Source organism: Fistularia commersonii, chromosome 24 (genome assembly GCF_037954325.1).
Source record: "Fistularia commersonii isolate RoL2024-O1a breed Wild chromosome 24, RoL_Fcom_v1.0, whole genome shotgun sequence".
NCBI lineage: Eukaryota > Metazoa > Chordata > Actinopteri > Syngnathiformes > Fistulariidae > Fistularia > Fistularia commersonii.
In genome coordinates this window covers 8,991,337-9,012,681 of record NC_141307.1, presented here as the reverse complement: position 1 = coordinate 9,012,681, position 21,345 = coordinate 8,991,337, and the positions used below count along the sequence as shown (strand labels likewise).

Below are 21,345 nucleotides of genomic sequence, written 5' to 3'. Positions count from 1 at the left end.
CAAGAGCGCCAACATTTCACACACGGACACACGCCGCTCATTCCCTTGTGTCTGTCCCACCGGAGTCACCGTGAAGCCCGGCGCGACACGCGCTCAGTCATAGTTCCCCGCCTTACCTTTCGGGTCACTTTCCGTTGTCTCGCCGCCTCCGTCCGTCGCTCGCCGCCGTTCTTGTCATCCCCGTACAGTATTTCTCCATGTGTGCTGAATTTCTTTTTCTCTCGTTTATACCTGTCGCTGTTGAATAATCCAACCGCTGATCTCCATACCGCTGGCTCTCCTAGGCACTTCCAGGACTCCACATGTACGGTACGTCATCAGGACCCCCTGCCTTTGAACTCCTCCTCCTCTTCGATGCCCTCCTCGCTTCTTTTTACACTCGTTTCTGCTCCTTTTGCGATCGCCAGTAATCAGCGCTTCTACCCTTGGCTCTCTTTCATTTTTCCCCATTCATTCATCATATTCCTAGGAGTCTGGTTATTGAAGTCCTGGGTTTACTTTGATGCTTCGGCGTCCTGTCGGAGGGCCATGTACCACGTGACCGGGCAGATGCGGAAGATGCATCAGCCATGTTGTTTTTTTTAAAGCAGGAACATCAGCCTCCACCGGGACCTCCGTGTCCGGGACGAGACGGAGGTCTTATCATATCTTATCTTGACCTCCACCTGTTTTCTGCTCTCACTACAGATCACAACGGCATCTGCAAAGGTCACAGTCCGTGGATATTCACGTCTACCTTCATCCGTCACCGTTGCGAACAAGAAGGGGCTCAGGGCCTATCCCCAACAGAGTCCCGCTTCCACCTTGAACTTCTCTGGTCCCGTCTTACAGCACACCGCACAACTGTCTCCCAGCTAGCATACATGTCCTGCACCAGTGCAACACACTTCTCTGCCGCTCCAGACTTCCTCATAGGATACCAGAGCTCCTCTCTTGGCAACCTGTCGTATGACTTTTCAAGGTGTACAAAAAGGCAATGCGGCTCCCACCGGCCTTCTCTGTACTTCTCTATGAGCATTCTCGGCGCAAATACTGCATCGGTAGTACTCTTCCTTTTTCCATGTGTATTTTATTTAATTTTCTCTTTCTCTTTTCATTAACTGTCCCGCCGTGCATTTGAGTCCTGGTATGGCCTTTGCTAGCTCCCTCTTTACCTTAGGCTGCAGCCTAAGGTAAAGTGTGTCTGATGATTTTTGGTTATAGTAACCTTGGTTGCCACTGGCTGTAATCTTGGAAACGCAATAGAAGGAGCTCCTGACAGATCTGGAAATGACTGGAGGTGGAAAAGACGGGGGACGGCTGCTTATAAAATGCCCTTCCGCGTAGCCTAGTCTCGTTTACGGCCATACCACCCTGAACACGCCCGATCTCGTCTGATCTCGGAAGCCAAGCAGGGTCGGGCCTGGTTAGTACTTGGATGGGAGACCGCCTGGGAATACCAGGTGCCGTAAGCTTTTTCATGTTCGTTCCCTCTGTCAAAAGCAGGGGGTGCTGTCTCTCAAGAGCGCCAACATTTCACACACGGACACACGCCGCTCATTCCCTTGTGTCTGTCCCACCGGAGTCACCGTGAAGCCCGGCGCGACACGCGCTCAGTCATAGTTCCCCGCCTTACCTTTCGGGTCACTTTCCGTTGTCTCGCCGCCTCCGTCCGTCGCTCGCCGCCGTTCTTGTCATCCCCGTACAGTATTTCTCCATGTGTGCTGAATTTCTTTTTCTCTCGTTTATACCTGTCGCTGTTGAATAATCCAACCGCTGATCTCCATACCGCTGGCTCTCCTAGGCACTTCCAGGACTCCACATGTACAGTACGTCATCAGGACCCCCTGCCTTTGAACTCCTCCTCCTCTTCGATGCCCTCCTCGCACCTTTTTACACTCGTTTCTGCTCCTTTTGCGATCGCCAGTAATCAGCGCTTCTACCCTTGGCTCTTTCATTTTTCCCCATTCATTCATCATATTCCTAGGAGTCTGGTTGTTGAAGTCCTGGGTTTACTTTGATGCTTCGGCGTCCTGTCGGAGGGCCGTGTACCACGTGACCGGGCAGATGCGGAAGATGCATCAGCCATGTTGTTTTTTTTAAAGCAGGAACATCAGCCTCCACCGGGACCTCCGTGTCCGGGACGAGACGGAGGTCTTATCTTATCTTATCTTGACCTCCACCTGTTTTCTGCTCTCACTACAGATCACAACGGCATCTGCAAAGGTCACAGTCCGTGGAGATTCACGTCTACCTTCATCCGTCACCGTTGCGAACAAGAAGGGGCTCAGGGCCTATCCCCAACAGAGTCCCGCTTCCACCTTGAACTTCTCTGGTCCCGTCTTACAGCACACCGCACAACTGTCTCCCAGCTAGCATACATGTCCTGCACCATTGCAACACACTTCTCTGCCGCTCCAGACTTCCTCATAGGATACCAGAGCTCCTCTCTTGGCAACCTGTCGTATGACTTTTCAAGGTGTACAAAAAGGCAATGCGGCTCCCACCGGCCTTCTCTGTACTTCTCTATGAGCATTCTCGGCGCAAATAATGCATCGGTAGTACTCTTCTTTTTTCCATGTGTATTTTATTTAATTTTCTCTTTCTCTTGTCATTAACTGTCCCGCCGTGCATTTGAGTCCTGGTATGGCCTTTGCTAGCTCCCTCTTTACCTTAGGCTGCAGCCTAAGGTAAAGTGTGTCTGATGATTTTTGGTTATAGTAACCTTGGTTGCCACTGGCTGTAATCATGGAAACGCAATAGAAGGAGCTCCTGACAGATCTGGAAATGACTGGAGGTGGAAAAGACGGGGGACGGCTGCTTATAAAATGCCCTTCCACGTAGCCTAGTCTCGTTTACGGCCATACCACCCTGAACACGCCCGATCTCGTCTGATCTCGGAAGCCAAGCAGTGTCGGGCCTGGTTAGTACTTGGATGGGAGACCGCCTGGGAATACCAGGTGCCGTAAGCTTTTTCATGTTCGTTCCCTCTGTCAAAAGCAGGGGGTGCTGTCTCTCAAGAGCGCCAACATTTCACACACGGACACACGCCGCTCATTCCCTTGTGTCTGTCCCACCGGAGTCACCGTGAAGCCCGGCGCGACACGCGCTCAGTCATAGTTCCCCGCCTTACCTTTCGGGTCACTTTCCGTTGTCTCGCCGCCTCCGTCCGTCGCTCGCCGCCGTTCTTGTCATCCCCGTACAGTATTTCTCCATGTGTGCTGAATTTCTTTTTCTCTCGTTTATACCTGTCGCTGTTGAATAATCCAACCGCTGATCTCCATACCGCTGGCTCTCCTAGGCACTTCCAGGACTCCACATGTACGGTACGTCATCAGGACCCCCTGCCTTTGAACTCCTCCTCCTCTTCGATGCCCTCCTCGCTTCTTTTTACACTCGTTTCTGCTCCTTTTGCGATCGCCAGTAATCAGCGCTTCTACCCTTGGCTCTCTTTCATTTTTCCCCATTCATTCATCATATTCCTAGGAGTCTGGTTATTGAAGTCCTGGGTTTACTTTGATGCTTCGGCGTCCTGTCGGAGGGCCATGTACCACGTGACCGGGCAGATGCGGAAGATGCATCAGCCATGTTGTTTTTTTTAAAGCAGGAACATCAGCCTCCACCGGGACCTCCGTGTCCGGGACGAGACGGAGGTCTTATCATATCTTATCTTGACCTCCACCTGTTTTCTGCTCTCACTACAGATCACAACGGCATCTGCAAAGGTCACAGTCCGTGGATATTCACGTCTACCTTCATCCGTCACCGTTGCGAACAAGAAGGGGCTCAGGGCCTATCCCCAACAGAGTCCCGCTTCCACCTTGAACTTCTCTGGTCCCGTCTTACAGCACACCGCACAACTGTCTCCCAGCTAGCATACATGTCCTGCACCAGTGCAACACACTTCTCTGCCGCTCCAGACTTCCTCATAGGATACCAGAGCTCCTCTCTTGGCAACCTGTCGTATGACTTTTCAAGGTGTACAAAAAGGCAATGCGGCTCCCACCGGCCTTCTCTGTACTTCTCTATGAGCATTCTCGGCGCAAATACTGCATCGGTAGTACTCTTCCTTTTTCCATGTGTATTTTATTTAATTTTCTCTTTCTCTTTTCATTAACTGTCCCGCCGTGCATTTGAGTCCTGGTATGGCCTTTGCTAGCTCCCTCTTTACCTTAGGCTGCAGCCTAAGGTAAAGTGTGTCTGATGATTTTTGGTTATAGTAACCTTGGTTGCCACTGGCTGTAATCTTGGAAACGCAATAGAAGGAGCTCCTGACAGATCTGGAAATGACTGGAGGTGGAAAAGACGGGGGACGGCTGCTTATAAAATGCCCTTCCGCGTAGCCTAGTCTCGTTTACGGCCATACCACCCTGAACACGCCCGATCTCGTCTGATCTCGGAAGCCAAGCAGGGTCGGGCCTGGTTAGTACTTGGATGGGAGACCGCCTGGGAATACCAGGTGCCGTAAGCTTTTTCATGTTCGTTCCCTCTGTCAAAAGCAGGGGGTGCTGTCTCTCAAGAGCGCCAACATTTCACACACGGACACACGCCGCTCATTCCCTTGTGTCTGTCCCACCGGAGTCACCGTGAAGCCCGGCGCGACACGCGCTCAGTCATAGTTCCCCGCCTTACCTTTCGGGTCACTTTCCGTTGTCTCGCCGCCTCCGTCCGTCGCTCGCCGCCGTTCTTGTCATCCCCGTACAGTATTTCTCCATGTGTGCTGAATTTCTTTTTCTCTCGTTTATACCTGTCGCTGTTGAATAATCCAACCGCTGATCTCCATACCGCTGGCTCTCCTAGGCACTTCCAGGACTCCACATGTACAGTACGTCATCAGGACCCCCTGCCTTTGAACTCCTCCTCCTCTTCGATGCCCTCCTCGCACCTTTTTACACTCGTTTCTGCTCCTTTTGCGATCGCCAGTAATCAGCGCTTCTACCCTTGGCTCTTTCATTTTTCCCCATTCATTCATCATATTCCTAGGAGTCTGGTTGTTGAAGTCCTGGGTTTACTTTGATGCTTCGGCGTCCTGTCGGAGGGCCGTGTACCACGTGACCGGGCAGATGCGGAAGATGCATCAGCCATGTTGTTTTTTTTAAAGCAGGAACATCAGCCTCCACCGGGACCTCCGTGTCCGGGACGAGACGGAGGTCTTATCTTATCTTATCTTGACCTCCACCTGTTTTCTGCTCTCACTACAGATCACAACGGCATCTGCAAAGGTCACAGTCCGTGGAGATTCACGTCTACCTTCATCCGTCACCGTTGCGAACAAGAAGGGGCTCAGGGCCTATCCCCAACAGAGTCCCGCTTCCACCTTGAACTTCTCTGGTCCCGTCTTACAGCACACCGCACAACTGTCTCCCAGCTAGCATACATGTCCTGCACCATTGCAACACACTTCTCTGCCGCTCCAGACTTCCTCATAGGATACCAGAGCTCCTCTCTTGGCAACCTGTCGTATGACTTTTCAAGGTGTACAAAAAGGCAATGCGGCTCCCACCGGCCTTCTCTGTACTTCTCTATGAGCATTCTCGGCGCAAATAATGCATCGGTAGTACTCTTCTTTTTTCCATGTGTATTTTATTTAATTTTCTCTTTCTCTTGTCATTAACTGTCCCGCCGTGCATTTGAGTCCTGGTATGGCCTTTGCTAGCTCCCTCTTTACCTTAGGCTGCAGCCTAAGGTAAAGTGTGTCTGATGATTTTTGGTTATAGTAACCTTGGTTGCCACTGGCTGTAATCATGGAAACGCAATAGAAGGAGCTCCTGACAGATCTGGAAATGACTGGAGGTGGAAAAGACGGGGGACGGCTGCTTATAAAATGCCCTTCCGCGTAGCCTAGTCTCGTTTACGGCCATACCACCCTGAACACGCCCGATCTCGTCTGATCTCGGAAGCCAAGCAGTGTCGGGCCTGGTTAGTACTTGGATGGGAGACCGCCTGGGAATACCAGGTGCCGTAAGCTTTTTCATGTTCGTTCCCTCTGTCAAAAGCAGGGGGTGCTGTCTCTCAAGAGCGCCAACATTTCACACACGGACACACGCCGCTCATTCCCTTGTGTCTGTCCCACCGGAGTCACCGTGAAGCCCGGCGCGACACGCGCTCAGTCATAGTTCCCCGCCTTACCTTTCGGGTCACTTTCCGTTGTCTCGCCGCCTCCGTCCGTCGCTCGCCGCCGTTCTTGTCATCCCCGTACAGTATTTCTCCATGTGTGCTGAATTTCTTTTTCTCTCGTTTATACCTGTCGCTGTTGAATAATCCAACCGCTGATCTCCATACCGCTGGCTCTCCTAGGCACTTCCAGGACTCCACATGTACAGTACGTCATCAGGACCCCCTGCCTTTGAACTCCTCCTCCTCTTCGATGCCCTCCTCGCACCTTTTTACACTCGTTTCTGCTCCTTTTGCGATCGCCAGTAATCAGCGCTTCTACCCTTGGCTCGCTTTCATTTTTCCCCATTCATTCATCATATTCCTAGGAGTCTGGTTGTTGAAGTCCTGGGTTTACTTTGATGCTTCGGCGTCCTGTCGGGGGGCCGTGTACCACGTGACCGGGCAGATGCGGAAGATGCATCAGCCATGTTGTTTTTTTTTAAAGCAGGAACATCAGCCTCCACCGGGACCTCCGTGTCCGGGACGAGACGGAGGTCTTATCTTATCTTATCTTGACCTCCACCTGTTTTCTGCTCTCACTACAGATCACAACGGCATCTGCAAAGGTCACGGTCCGTGGAGATTCACGTCTACCTTCATCCGTCACCATTGCGAACAAGAAGGGGCTCAGGGCCTATCCCCGACGGAGTCCCGCTTCCACCTTGAACTTCTCTGGTCCCGTCTTACCGCACACCGCACCACTGTCTCCCAGCGAGCATACATGTCCTGCACCAGTGTAACACACTTCTCTGCCGCTCCAGACTTCCTCATAGGATACCAGAGCTCCTCTCTTTGCAACCTATCGTACGACTTTTCAAGGTGTACAAAAAGGCAATGGGGCTCCCACGGGCCTTTTCTGTACTTCTTTATGAGCATTCTCGGCGCAAATACTGCATCTGTAGTACTCTTCCTTTTTCCATGAGTATTTTATTTAATTTTCTCTTTCTCTTGTCATTAACTGTCCCGCTGTGCATACAAGTCCTGGTATGGCCTTTGATAGCTCTCTCTTTACCTTAGGCTTTAGCTGTAGACATATATTGTCACATCCAATCTCGCATATGTCAGCAACAGGAACCAGTTTTAAAGATTTCCCGGGTTTTTTTAAAACTAGTTCCAAAAGTCTACAACTCTGTTTGATAACTTTTTTTTTTGACCAAATGGCTTTATCTTTCATTCTTGAGACAGGATTTGAGTGAATCAATACATTGTTTAGATTCTATATTGTGTAGAATCACATCCTATTCAACACATTTGATCCTAACAAACCAACTTTAAAGAATTCCAGTTATTTTCACTTGTGCCAAAAACCTTCAACTTTGTGAGATACATACTTTATGTCCAACTGGCTTTATGATTAAACCTGCGGCTCGATTTCAGTAAATGTGATGTATGTGGTGTAGATTCACGTCCTAACCAACATGTTTTAGCAACAGAGTTTTAAAGAATTCTCTTTTTTTTTTTAAACTTGTTCCAAAATTCTTCAACTTGGTGAGATGAAATTTTCTGATCAAATGCCATTATGCTTCATTCTTGCGTCTTGATTTGACTGAACTTATGCATTTTGCAGATTCTACATTGTATAGAATCACATCCTATTCAGCTCAATCTAATACCAGGCACCAGCTTTAAAGAATTCCAAAGTTATGGACAACTTCTGCCAAAATCCTCAAACCTCTTGAGATAAACAGTTTTTCTACAAATGGCTTTATCTTTTAAACCTGCGGCTGGATTTCAGTAAATTTGAAATTTAATTGTGTAGAATCACGTCCTAGTCAATATACACTCACCGGCCACTTTATTAGGTACACCATGCTAGTGACGGGTTGGACCCCCTTTTGCCTTCAGAGCTGCCTCAATTCTTCGTGGCATAGATTCAACAAGGTGCTGGAAGCATTCCTCAGAGAGTTTGGTCCATATTGACATGATGGCATCACACAGTTGGCGCAGATTTGACGGCTGCACATCCATGATGCAAATCTCCCGTTCCACCACATCCCAAAGATGCTCTATTGGATTAAGATCTGGTGACTGTGGAGGCCATTTGAGTACAGTGAACTCATTGTCATGTTCAAGAAACCAGTCTGAGATGATTCCAGCTTTATGACATGGCGCATTATCCTGCTGAAAGTAGCCATCAGAAGTTGGGTACATTGTGGTCATAAAGGGATGGACATGGTCAGCAACAATACTCAGGTAGGCTGTGGCGTTGCAACAATGCTCAATTGGTACCAAGGTGCCCAAAGAGTGCCAAGAAAATATTCCCCACACCATTACACCACCACCACCAGCCTGAACCGTTGATACAAAGCAGGATGGATCCATGCTTTCATGTTGTTGACGCCAAATTCTGACCCGACCATCCGAATGTCGCAGCAGAAATCAAGACTCATCAGATCAGGCAACGTTTTTCCAAACCTCAATTGTCAAATTTCGATGAGCTCTGTGCAAATTGTAGCCTCAGTTTCCTGTTCTTAGCTGAAAGGAGTGGCACCCGGCATGGTCTTCTGCTGCTGGAGCCCATCTGCCTCAAAGTTGGACGTACTGTGCGTTCAGAGATGCTCTTCTGCCTACCTTGGTTGTAACGGGTGGTTATTTGAGTCCAAATTGTTGCCTTTCTATCAGCTCGAACCAGTCTGGGCCATTCTCCTCTGACCTCTGGCATCAACAAGGCATTTCCGCCCACAGAACTGCCGCTCACTGGATATTTTTTCTTTTTCGGACCATTCTCTGTAAACCCTAGAGATGGTTGTGGGTGAAAATCCCAGTAGATCAGCAGTTTCTGAAATACTCAGATCAGCCCTTCTGGCACCAACAACCATGCCACGTTCAAAGTCACTAGAATCATCTTTCTTCCCCAGACTGATGCTCGGTTTGAACTGCAGGAGATTGTCTTGACCATGTCTACATCCCTAAATGCACTGAGTTGCCGCCATGTGATTGGCTGATTAGAAATTAAGTGTTAACAAGCAGTTGGACAGGTATACCTAATAAAGTGGCCGGTGAGTGTATGTTGAATATGATGTAATTCTTCTGAATATATGTCACATTTAGTGTAATCCAGCCGCAAGTTTAAAAATTAAGCCATTTGGATATAAAGTGTTTAACTCACAATGTTGAAGTCGTTTGGAACAGGTTGTAAATAACTTTTTAATTCTTTAAAGCTGGTGTCTTGAGAAGAAATATGCTAATTAGGATGTGACTCTACACAATATATGTCACCTTTACTAAAATCCAGCCACAGGTCAAAAAGATAATGTCATTTGGACAAAAATGTTTATCTTACAAATTTGAAGGTTTTTGGATAAAGTTGTAAATAACTTTGTAATTCTTTAAAGCGTGTGTCTGTTGCTGACATTTGTTGAATAGGAGGTGAATTTACACTTTGAATGTCACATTTCCTGAAATCCAGCGGCAGGTTTCAAAGATAAGGTCAGTTTTTCAAATTTTTTTATCTCACCAAGTTGAAGCTTTTTGGAACAATTTTTAAATTTCAAGAGGATTCCTAACAGCTGATGTCGAGTTCTAAATATGTTGGATTGGACGTGATTCTACACAATATATGTCACATATGCTGAAATCCAGACACAGGCTTAAACAATAAACCATTAGGATATAAAGTGTTTATCTCACTATAGTGAAGGTTTTTTGGCACAAGTTATAAATTACTTTGGAATTCTGTAAAGCTGGTGTCTGGTGATGAAATATGTTGATTGGGATGTCATTTTACAGAACACAGAATCTTTACGATGTTTAAATTCACTCAAATCCAGCCGCAAGAATGAAAGATAGAGCCATTTGGTGAAAAATGTTTATTTCACCGTATGCCTTAAACTTGGTGAGATAAACATTTTTTACTAAACGGCTTTAAAAAGCTTGTGTCTGTTGATGAAGTATGCATATTAGGATGTGATTCTACACAATGTAGAATCTACAAAATGTATAAGTTCAGTCAAAGCCAGCCACAAAAATGAAAGATAAAGCCATTTGATCAAAAGTGTTTATATCGCCAAATCAAAGTTTTTTGGAACAAGTCGTAAATAACTAAGGAATTCTTTAAAGTTGGTGTTCAGTATTGAAATATGATTAGATATGATTCTATGCAATTTAAATCTACACAATATTTAAAGTCACTCAAATCCAGCTGCAGGTTTGAAAGGTAAAGTCGTTTGGTAAAAAATGTTTATCTCACCAAGTTTAAGGCATTTGGAACGAGTTGAAAATTAATTGGAATTCTTTAAAGCTGGTGTCTGTTGCTCAAATATGCTGAATAGGATGTGATTATACAAAATAAATGTCATATATACTGAAAACCAGCCGCACGTTTAAAAATGAAGCCATTGGAAACGGAGTGTTTATCTCACCAAGTAGAAGGATTTTGGGTAAGATAAAGATAAAGCCATTTTGGTTTAAATTGTTTATTCCACCAATTTGAAGGTTTTTGGCACAAGTTCTAAATAACATTGTAATTCTTTAAAGCTGGTGTCTGGAGAAGAAATATGCTGATTAGGATGTGATTTTTCATTAAATATGTCGTTATACTGAAATCTAGCTGTGGGTCAAAAAGATAATTCCAATTGGTCAAAAATTTTTATCTTGCCATTTCGAAGGTTTTTGGATCAAGTGGTAAATAAATTTGTAATTCTTTAAAGCTTTGGTCTGTTGCCGAAATTTGTTGAATAGGAGGTGATTCTACGCAACATATTTCACATGTGCTGAAATCCAGCCGCAGATTAAAACAATAAACCATTGAGAAATACAGTTTTTATCACACCAAGTTGAAGGTTTTTGGGCACAAGTTGTAAATGATTTTGTAATTCTTTAAAGCTGGTGTCTGGAAATGAAATATGCTGATTAGGGTGTGATTCTATACAATGTAGAATCTACAAAATGCATAAGTCAGTCAAATCCAGCCACAAAAATGAAAGATAAAGCCACGTGGTCAAAAATGTTCATATCGCTAAATTGAAATTTTTTGGAACACGTTGTAAATTACTAAGGAATTCTTTAAAGCTGGTGTCTGGTATTGAAATATACTAAATTAGATATGATTTTATGCAATAAAAATATACGCAATATTTAAATTAACTCAAATCCAGCTGTAAGTTTGAAAAGTTAAGCTGTTTGGTAAAAAATGTTCATCTCACCAAATTAGGGCATTTGGTTGAAAGTTGAAAATTACTTCGGAATTTTTTTAAAGCTGGTGTCTGTTGCTGAAATATGTTCAATAGGATGCGATTCTACACAAAAAATGTCACATTTACTGATATCTAGCCGCAGGTAGCTCCTCAGCATCATCAATAATGTTCATCACCCCCTGCATGCCACTGATGTCCTGTCAAAGCTCGATCAGCCGCAGAGTGATACCACCGAGAAGCTCCACTGAACGCCATAGGAGGTCTTTCCTACCTGAAGCTATCAGACTTTCTAATTCATCTCTCTTCAGCCGCAGGGAATCTCAAAATCTTAAACCTAAAAAAAATAATAATAATTCTCACCCACTTACTGTAAATTGTAATCATTTATCTGTATATATATTTCTAACTATGAAATATTTCATTTCATAACAGCTTCATGTACAATATTCTTTCATACTCTTGTGCACATTTCAAATAACAAGGGAATTCTTTAAAAATGATGTCTGGTGGTAAAATATGTTGAATAGAATGTGATTCTACACAATTACAGTAAGTCACATTTACTGAAATGCAGCTGCAGGTTTCAGAGATAAAGCCTGTTGGTCAAGAAGTGTTTATCTCACGAAGTTGAAAGATTTTGGCACAAGTTGTAAATAACTTCAGAATTCGTTAAAGCTGGTGCCTGGTTGTGAAATATGTTGAATAGGATGTGATCCTACACAATATATGTAGCATTTACTGAAATCATGCCGCATGTTTAAAGGATAAAGCCATTTGGTAAAAAAGTGTTTATCTCAAAGTTGAAGCTTTTTGGCACAAGTTGTACATAACTTTGAAATTCATTAAAGCTGGTGTCTGGTGCTGAAATTTGCTGAATAGGATGTGATTCCACACAATATATGTCACATTTACTGAAATACAGCCACAGGATTAAAAGATAAAGCCATTTGGTCAAAATTGTTTACACTAGAACACTAATGTTGGGTTATTTTCACCCACACAATTTTCATCATATGATTTTCATTGTGTTGCCATTGCCCGAGTTTTGAGGGTCCTTGGGAGGCTTCAGGCTGCTCACTGATGTTATTAAGTGTATGATTGTGTCGCACCTCCCATCAGCCCATCTTTAAAATTGATGAAAGCTGTATTTTATCCACGATATTGTATTGGGTCAAATATACCCAACATTAGTGATTGTGTTACTAGTTTTAACGTTAGTGTTCTAGGGTTATCTCACCAAGTTGAAGTGTTTGGAACAACTGTTAAATCAGAAGGGAATTCTTTAAAACTTGTATCTTTTGCTAAAATATGTTGAATAGGACGCGATTCCACACAATTTGTTGGAGCGTAATTCTAATTCATGCTGGTCTAAACTGAAGCCTGTAAAGAGGGACTGAGGCTATCAAATGAAATAAGCGACTATTCTTTTGAGTTCTGCAGAGGGGGAGACTTAGCGCCCTCTTTGGAGGCAAGATCCAGAGAATCCCACCACGTTCCTCCTCGCTTGGTTTTTATTGTGTGAATGTGTTTATTTACATAACAACGTTCATTGGATACTATAGTTCATGCATATACTTATGTTGTCCAGGATGATATACAGGGGAGGGGAGGTTTCTGTCCTGAAGTGTTTATGTCCATTAGAATTTACGTTCAAGGGGGATAAATTCTTATCTAAATATGTTTATGACCATTGGAATCTAAGGTCATGGAAGACACAATTCCTGTTTAAGGACAAAGGTCATTTTAAGGACATAGGTCATGTGAGCAATCGAAATAACATAGTTATAAATAAAGAGAAAACTAATATTTCCCTCCTGTTTATGAGATTACAAACAATGTTAGACACCTCTGCATCATCACGCCATGTTGGTACACAGTTTAAAGATAACACTTAATCCAACATCATCGTCGTCTTCCACAATCGAATCATTATAATTTTCTTTTTCTGAATCACTCATATATTTGTCCATTGTAGTAAGTCCTTGGTTTGGTCTGCACTGCTATTATCTGTCACAGTCCAGGCAGAGTCGGGCAGGGAACCACACCACCAGGGCTGGAATCGGATCAGATCTCTTTATTTCAATGGCAAAATGGGGGGGGGGAGCCGAGCAACAGGGTTAGGTGAAGAGACACAGGCAGAGTCCCATGCAGGGTCCCATAATTCTCCGGCCCCAGGCAGAGCGTGCCGCTGCTCTTTATGGAGATGTTGATTAGCGGCAACTGGCCGCCGATTCTCAATTGGGACCCAGCCGTGTCTCCTCTCGGCTGCCGAGAGGAGATCCTGACAGTACCCCCCCCGTCCCAACGGGCGCCTCCCAGCGCCCCGCGGAGCCGGCCTAGGTGGGTGTAGGACAGGACGCTGACGCTCTCTCCTTGGATGCCACCATCGAAGAGTGGATGTCCCTGGTTCTGGTCTGATATCCCCATCTGATGCCGCAGGCGGCGCCGTCGAGGTGGCAGGTGGTCCAGCTACTCCAATTGCCCAGCAAAGATGGGAGGCAGTCCTCGATGCAGTCCATCTGGTGGGGGATGGTTCCCTGTGGACATCGGCTCAGACACTTGCCTTTGCGAAGATGGAAACCGGGCTTACATTTTACGCAGAAATCCTTGCTGAAGCATCGTTCACAATCCATGGAGCGACACTTTGAGCAGCGACTGATGTCCTTCCCTCTTTGTCCATAATGTCCAGCAGGACAGGCGTGAAGACATGTCCCGTGGTGAGACATCCCCTTCCTCTTCAGAAACAGGAAGAGTCGCTCAGGGCAACGCATGCAGCCATTGTCGCGGGAACACTCCAGGCAGCTGCGACAGTCCTCTGATGTCTCTCTTTGGACTGAAAGCGGGAACAGGGTGGTTGTCTCGGCGGCCTTGGTCATCTCTGCGGCCTCACAGATTCACCTCAGGGCTGAGACCGGGCCCCCGTGGTGGGCTCCCCGAGTCCATGTTGGCCGGAGAATTCGGTCACAGTCCATGCGGAGTCGGGCAGGGAACCACACCACCAGGGCTGGAATCAGATCTCTTTATTTCAATGGCAAGATGGGGGGAAGGGGGGGGGGGGGGGTGAGCCGAGCAACAGGGTTGGGTGAAGGGTCACAGGCAGAGTCTCACAATTCTCTGGCCCCAGGCAGAGCGTGCCGCTGCTCTTTATGGAGATGTTTTGATTAGCGGCAGCTGGCCGCTGCTGCAGCTGGCGCTGAGGAGATCCTGACATTATCGCCATCCGAACCAAGGCTGTGGAAGCCATTTTAGCAATCTTGCATCTCAAACAAGGAATAACGCACTAAGTAACCAAACAAAACAGAATAAGAATCACAATTACAGGTGTTAGACATTTTAGAAAAATTTGCTACCAAGTTCCGTTCACAATCCATCCAAGAGGGTCAAACTGTGAAAATGGCATTAAAGTGTCACTGTCCTCTTTACCCTCTAGCTCAGGCATGTCAAACATACGGCCCGCGGGCCGGACCCGGCCCGTTAGATGATTTAATCCGGCCCGGCATAAATTTCTGAGTATGTCAAAAAAAGAAGCGAGTCTCTAGCTCATTTCTATCAAAAGTTGTGATTTTTTTTTTAAATAAATACAAACCAAATGCTCCCTCCGGCCGCTGGAGGGCAGTAAATGTGTAAAAAGCACTCACATCCAGCATGCGGCACTGACACGAGTTAGTCACAGGACATAAACATTCGCAACATGATGTGTCCAAGTAAAAATAAACCGGCAATCTTGCTTCACCATTCACCACTACTAAACAAGTTATCGGTCAACACACCCTTCCCAAAATGGCACTGTCAAAAAAAAGAAAAGTGGACACGGAGTGCAGAGTTTTCCAGGAAAAATGGACTGAGAAGTATTTATTCACAGAAGTGAATGCAAAACCAGTGTACTTGGTATGTAATCAGCAAGTTGCAGTGTTCAAAGAGTTTCATATTCGGCGCCACTATGAGACTCATCATAAAGACAAGTATGACCACTTGAAAGGACAAATAAGGAAAGACGAGATAAACAAATTGGTCGCTGGTCTGAAGAAACAGCAGTCTGCTTTTACGCGCAGCCGCGATATTGCTGATGCTGCTGTAAAAGTTAGCTACATCATTGCCAACGAGCTGGTGCAGGCATCCAAGCCATTTTCTGATGGGGAGTTTGTAAAAACATGCATGCTGAAGGCTGCAGAAGTCGTGTGCCCTGAAAAGCGACCTGCCTTTGCCAATATTAGTCTAACGAGGAACACTGTCGCAGATCGGGTGACAGAACTCTCAAGTGACTTGAGCAGCCAACTGAAAGAGAAAATCAAGTCATTTATCGCATTTTCAATTGCAATAGATGAGAGCAGCGATGTCACAGATATTGCTCAACTGGCCATATTCATTAGAGGTGTTGATGAAACTTTGACCTTCTCCGAGGAGCTGCTTGAATTGGTGCCCATGAATGACACCACAACAGCAGATGACATTTTCAGTGCTCTCGTTGGGGCGCTGGACAAGGTGGGAGCGGACTGGTCCCGTGCCGTGAGCCTGGCTACTGACGGTGCGCCATCAATGGTCGGAAGAAAGGCAGGCGTTGCCACAAAATTCCGTGACAAAGTACAGACCGCAAATGGAGGACAAGAGTTTTGGACATTTCACTGTATTTTGCACCAGGAGGTGTTATGTTACAAAACACTGCAAATGGACCATGTTATGAGTGTGGTTGTGAAAACTGTCAATTTCATCAGAGCACGCGGGCTAAATCACCGTCAGTTTGACACATTTCTCAGTGACAATGACATTCATGCTGGCCCTCCATACCACACTGACGTGCGGTGGTTAAGCAGAGGTGCAGTACTCAAGCGCTTCTTTGAGCTACGAGGGGAAATTGGACAGTTCATGGAGAAGAAGGGACGCCCAGTAAAGGAACTTAAATGCAAGGAATGGGTGCAGGATCTCGGGTTTATGGTTGATATTACACAACACTTGAATATACTTAACACTACATTGCAGGGCCGTAACAGAGTTGTCACTCAATATTACAACAGCATAACTGCGTTCAAGATGAAACTGTCACTGTGGGAGTCGCAGCTATCCAACGGTGACATCGCGCATTTCTCTTGTCTCACAGCTGTGCGTCCGAAGGCACCGGACCGTCCCGATAATGATTTGGATAAATATAAAGACAACATAACAGATTTGCTGCGAGAGTTTGAGCAGAGGTTTCAGGTATTCAATGAACTTGAGAACAAATTTGGCTTTTTTCGCTCGCCATTTACAGTGAAGCCTTCTGATATGCCAGCTGACATTCAGCTTGAGCTTATTGACTTGCAGTGCGATTCCCCAATGAAGGATAAATTTGGGTCCGTGGGATTGGGTACGTTTTATCAATATCTCGTGCCAGGTCACCCCAAATTAACAGCCATGGCTGCAAAGGTTCTATCCATGTTTGGGACTACTTATCTTTGTGAACAGGTGTTCTCTGTAATGAACAATAATAAAACAAAGCAGCGCTCAAGATTAACAAATAAACACTTGAATGACATTGTTAAATGTGCTGCTACTTAGGATTTCACACCCAATATCAATGCACTTGTGAAGGCAAAAAGATGCCAAGTTTCAGGAGCCAGCAGCAGCAAGTAGACTGCAGGAGTGCAGTGAGAGAGAAAAAAAGTGTGATGACACGAAATTTGTTTGCACTCATAAATACAGATCATTAAGAATAAGATTAATCTGGTTTCATATTAAAGACAATTAATAACTTGACCATAACTTGACCCATTGTGTACAACTTCATTTATTCTCTGGGGTATGCCATGGGTTGACAGAATGTATTTACAGATAGGTTTAACTACAGCTTCTGCATCAGCTTTTGTAGTGGTTGTGTTGGACACGTGAATGATGATGATTCAGTGTGTAGGTTTTGCGGGTTTTGTTGTCGGCTGTAACACAGACATTAGCCACATTACTGGCGTCTTTGCCGCCGACACAGCACTGAACTAATGCTGTGACCTCGTCTCGGCAAACTAATCACAGTTGGTTTCACGCCATCCTGTGGTGGAATGTGGTACTACATACTTACGAACAGTGAATGTGAGGAAAGGAGCAAGTTGCTAACTCAGGAAATAAAATACATTAATATCAAAAAAAAAGGGAGGGGGATGTCTGGTCTTTGCGCTCTCATAGTTGCAATTTGGATATAATATCTTTATCTCACCAAGTTGACAGTTTTTGGCACAAGTTGTAATTCTTAAGAACTGGTGTCCGAAGCTCAAATTTCCCGATAAGGATGTGATTATAAACAATACAGAATCTAAACAATGTATAAATTCACTCAAATCCAGCCGCAAGAATGAAAGATAAAGCCATTTATTCAAAAATGTTTATCACCCAAACTGAAGGTTTTTGGAACAAGTTGTAAATTACTTTGGAATTCTTTAAAGCTGGTTTCTGTTGTTGAAATATGTTAAATAGGATTTGAACTTACACAAAATATGTCAAATGTATAAATATCATGTTGCAGGTTTAGTAGGTTTTAACAAGTTGTAAATTACTTTGGAATTCCTTAAAGCTGGCACCTGTTGTTGAAAATTATTGTGTAGGATGTGATTCTGCACAGTATATATCATCTTTACTTAAATGCAGCTGACAGTTAGAAATATGAAGCCGTTTGGTCAATTTTTTATCTCAGCCAGTTGAGGGTTTTTTTGCAAAAGTTGTAAATAACTTTGTAATTCTTCAAAACTGGTGTCTGTTTTTGAAATATGCTGAATAGGATGTGATTCTAAACAATTAATGTCTGATCCACTAGCATCCAGCCAGATGTTTAAATGATAAAGGCATTTGGTTGAAAAGTTCTTACCTCACCAAGTTGAAGATTTTTGAAAAAAGTTTTGAATAAGAAGTGAATTGTTAAAAACTGGTGTTTGGTGCTGCAATATGTTAAATATGAAGTGATACTACACAATATACAGTATGTCACATTTACTGAAATCCAGCTGCAGGTTTAAAACACACCCATTTGGACATAAAGTGTTTATCTCACCAGTTGAAGCTTTTTCCAAGTTTAAGGTTTTTGGCAAAGGTATTAAAAAACTTTGGAATTCTTTAAAGCTGGTGTCTGGTGCTGAAATTTCCCGATTAGGATGTGATAATACTCTATCGAAACAATGTATAAATTCACTCAATCCCAGCCGAAAGAATGAAAGACAAAGCTATTTATTCAAAAATGTTTCACACCGAATTGAATTTTTTGGAACAAGTTGTAAATTACTTTGGAATTCTTTAAATCTTGTGTCTGTTTTTGGAATATGCTGAATAGGGCGTAATTCTACACAATATATGTCACATTTACTGAAATCCAGCCATTTGGACATCAAGTGTTTATCTTACCAATTGAAGCTTTTTAGAACAAGTTTTAAGAAGAAAAGAATTATTGAAATCTGGTGTCTGGTGCTAAAATATATTGAAAAGGACATGATTCTACACAATATCTGCGACAGTTACTGATATGGAGCCACATCTTTAAAAGATAAACCCATTTGGTCAAAAAGTGTTTATCTTCCAAGTTTTAGATTTTTGGCACAGGTTGTAAATAACTTTCGAATTCTTAATGCTGGTGCCTGGTGCTGAATATGATGTGATTCTACAAAAAAGTATGTCATCTTTACCTAAATCTACCCAAAGGTTTAAACCATAAACCTATCTGGTCAAAACTCTTCATGTCATGATGTTGAAGCTTTTTGGACCAAGTTATAAATAACAAGTGAATTCTTAAAACTGGTGTCTGGTGCTAAAATATGTTGAATAGGCCATGATTCTAACAATATATGTCACATTTACTGAAATCCAGCAGCAGGTTTAAAAGACAAAGCCATTTGATCAAAAATGTTTATCTCACTAAGTCGAATGTTTGTGGCACAAGTTGTAAATAACTTTGGAATTCTTTAAAGGTTGTGTCTTGTGCTGAAATATGCTGAATATTAAGGGATTCTACAAAATATAGAATCTACAAAATGAATAAATTCACTCACATATTGTAAATAACCATGGTATTCTTAATGCTGGTATCTGGTGCTGAAATATGCTGAATATGATGTGATTCTACACAATGTCTTCACCTACTGCTGCAGGGTTTTAACAATAAAGCCATCTAGTCAAAATTGTTTTGACTAGATGGCTTTATTGTGGCTTTATTGGCTTTATTGGGTCGAAGAACAAGAACGAGAAGAAGAGGAGGAGTGCGTGTTCAGAAGCAGAGAGAGAGGAGGAAAGGAAAGAGCCTGGGAGTAGGGAGAGTAGGGACTTTGAATATTGGGACTATGACAGGAAAAGGTAGAGAGTTTGTCGACATGATGCAGAGAAGGAAGGTGGATATACTGTTTGTCCAGGAGACCAGGTGGAAAGGTAGTAAGGCTAGAAGCTTAGGAGCGGGCTTTAAGTTGTACTATTATGGTACTGACAAGAAGAGAAGTGGAATAGGAGTTATCTTGAAGGAGGAGTTTGTTAGGAACGTCCAAGAGGTGAAAAGAATGTCACATAGACTTATAAGTCTGAAACTGGAAATTGAAGGTGTGATGCTCAATGTTGTTAGTGGCTATGCCCCGCAGGTGGGATGTGAATCTGAAGAGAAGGAGAAGTTCTGGAATGAGGTGGATGAAGTGATGCAGAATATTCCCAGAAATGAGAGAGTGGTAATAGGTGCAGACTTCAATGGACATGTTGGCGATGGCAATAGAGGGGATGAAGAAGTGATGGGCAGATTTGGTATCCAGGACAGGAATGCAGAGCGACAGATGGTGGTAGATTTTGCAAAAAGGATGGAAATGGCTGTAGTGAACACCTTTTTCCCGAAAAAACAGGAACATAGGGTAACTTATAAGAGTGGGGGTAGGAGCACGCAGGTAGACTACATCTTGTATAGATGCGGTAACCTGAAAGAGATCAGTGACTGCAAAGTAGTTGTAGGTGAGAGTGTTGCCAGGCATTGAAGAAGATGAAGAGTGGAAAAGCAGTTGGCCCTGATGATATACCTGTGGAGGTATGGAAGTGTCGAGGAGAGGCAGCGGTAGATTTTCTGACTAGATTATTCAACAGGATCTTAGACAGTGAGAAGATGCCTGAAGAATGGAGACAAAGTGTGTTGGTGCCTATTTTTAAGAATACAGGGGATGTGCAGAATTGTGGCAACTATAGAGGGATAAAGTTGATGAGCCATACAATGAAGTTATGGGAAAGAGTAGTGGAAACTAGACTGAGAGCAGAAGTCAGCATCTGTGAACAGCAGTATGGCTTTATGCCTAGGAAGAGTACTACAGATGCAGTATTTGCGTTGAGAATGCTAATAGAGAAGTACAGAGAAGGCCAGAGGGAGCTGCATTGTGTTTTTGTAGACCTAGAATAGGCATATGACAGGGTGCCAAGAGAGGAGCTCTGGTATTGTATGAGGAAGTCTGGAGTGGCAGAGAAGTATGTTAGACTGGTGCAGGACATGTATGCTAGCTGTGAGACACTGGTACGGTGTGCTGTAGGGGTAACAGAAAAGTTCAAGGTGGAGGTGGGACTCCATCAGGGATCAGCTCTGAGGCTCTTCTTGTTAGCAATGGTGATGGACAGGCTGACAGATGAGGCTAGACAGGAATCTCCATGGACCATGATGTTTGCAGACATTGTGATCTGTAGTTAGAGCAGGGAACAGGTTGAGGAAAATCTAGAGAGGTGGAGGTATGCTCTGGAAGGGAGAGGAATGAAAGTTAGTCGCAGCAAGACAGAATATATGTGTGTGAATGAGAGGAACTCAGGTGGAACGGTGAGGCTACAGGGAGTGGAGATCAAGAAGCTGGAGGATTTCAGGTACTTAGGGTCAACAGTCCAGAGCAACGGAGAGTGTGGAAAAGAGGTGAAGAGACGGGTCCAAGCAGGTTGGAATGGGTGGAGAAAAGTGTCAGGGGTACTATGTGATAGAAGACTTTCAGCCAGAATAAAAGGAAAGGTGTACAAGACAGTGGTGAGACCAGTGATGCTGTATGGACTAGAAACAGTGACAATGACCAAAAGACAGCAGGCAGAACTAGAGGTTGCAGAGATGAAGATGTTGAGGTTCTCTTTGGGA

General features: G+C 44.3%; 4 non-coding genes across 4 annotated transcripts; all 4 read left to right on the top strand.

Moving 5' to 3' along the window:
* The first annotated feature begins 1,335 nt into the window (after positions 1–1,335).
* LOC147220241 (5S ribosomal RNA) lies at positions 1,336–1,454 on the top strand. Its single transcript, XR_015108394.1, has one exon. It is a non-coding gene; the product is annotated as a 5S ribosomal RNA (ribosomal RNA).
* A 1,378-nt stretch (positions 1,455–2,832) lies between these two features.
* LOC147220240 (5S ribosomal RNA) lies at positions 2,833–2,951 on the top strand. The gene has a single exon (XR_015108490.1). It is a non-coding gene; the product is annotated as a 5S ribosomal RNA (ribosomal RNA).
* A 1,380-nt stretch (positions 2,952–4,331) lies between these two features.
* On the top strand, positions 4,332–4,450 carry LOC147220239 (5S ribosomal RNA). The gene has a single exon (XR_015108393.1). It is a non-coding gene; the product is annotated as a 5S ribosomal RNA (ribosomal RNA).
* Positions 4,451–5,828: 1,378 nt separating this feature from the next.
* On the top strand, positions 5,829–5,947 carry LOC147220238 (5S ribosomal RNA). The gene has a single exon (XR_015108488.1). It is a non-coding gene; the product is annotated as a 5S ribosomal RNA (ribosomal RNA).
* Positions 5,948–21,345: the final 15,398 nt, after the last annotated feature.